We start from the raw sequence: 1,073 nt of genomic DNA, 5'->3' as shown, positions 1-1,073 counted from the left end.
TATTTTCTTGTATATAAAAGTCTTTTTTAGCTTTCTTTAACATGTCCCATCCAGCAACGCGACACTCAGTCATTCTGACTGTCAAGCTGAAGCCAAACAGATTTACTTTCATCAGTGGAACATTACAGCTTTTGCAATGACGCGCCAGTTGGATGTACATAAAGTTTATTAGAAATTTATTTGGATTTTTTTCAAATGTAATGGAAGCAGAGACAGAAAAGAAAGAGAGGAAGGTGAGGAAAAGATTTAACTGTAAATAAAGAGAGAGTCTGTTTCTACAGAGAGAAAAAAAACGAAACCGAGAAACCACAGCAACAAAACACATGCATGAATAACAAGAACTACAACATCACTGAAAAGCACATGGTGGAAGTTAATACCGGATGTATTTAGTGCCAACATTTGGTGTGAAAACAGCAGAATCTGGGCTGGGGTATGTAAACTTCTGAACGCCGTGTGACGGAGCGCTGAGCCTCCTCATAGCGAGGCGTCAGGCGATCTGCACAGTGAGATTCAAAGGAATGCTGACATGTGTGAACAAAGACAAACGTCATGGCAACAGCAGAGACGTCTGAGGCGTTTTCATGACCTGCAGGGAGAGTGACCCTCACTGCAGCCATGACAACAGGCGCCGCTCACAGCTGGGCACTAACCGGATAACTAACCAGCAGTTTACTAACCTCCAGCAAAAAAAATAAAAAATGAAAAATGAAAAATATATATATATTAGCATGTAAACGTGCAGGAATTTGTTGAAGCATGAATTTTGGCAATTGCTGAATCATGAAAAACTATTTAAACAGATAAATGGTATTTTGAAGAATCTATTATTCTTTGCGTTCCTCTGGAGTCTTCAGGGCCACATAAAATGCTACAGCGGGCCGGATTTGGCCCCCGGGCCTTGAGTTTGACACATGTCCTCTAACCAAAGTTATTATAATTTGCTAAAGCTAACAAGATAACAGAAACTGAAATTGAGACTGAAATAAATAGAAGTGGTGATTGTAGATACATCCTTTGTTATGATTATGAATTTATGTAAAATAGATTCCCCCCCCCCCTACACAACCAGT

Source organism: Poecilia formosa, unplaced genomic scaffold (assembly GCF_000485575.1).
Source record: "Poecilia formosa unplaced genomic scaffold, Poecilia_formosa-5.1.2 Scaffold386, whole genome shotgun sequence".
Taxonomy (NCBI): Eukaryota; Metazoa; Chordata; class Actinopteri; order Cyprinodontiformes; family Poeciliidae; genus Poecilia; species Poecilia formosa.
The sequence above is the reverse complement of the archived record's forward strand: the minus strand, read 5'-3'. Positions refer to the sequence as shown.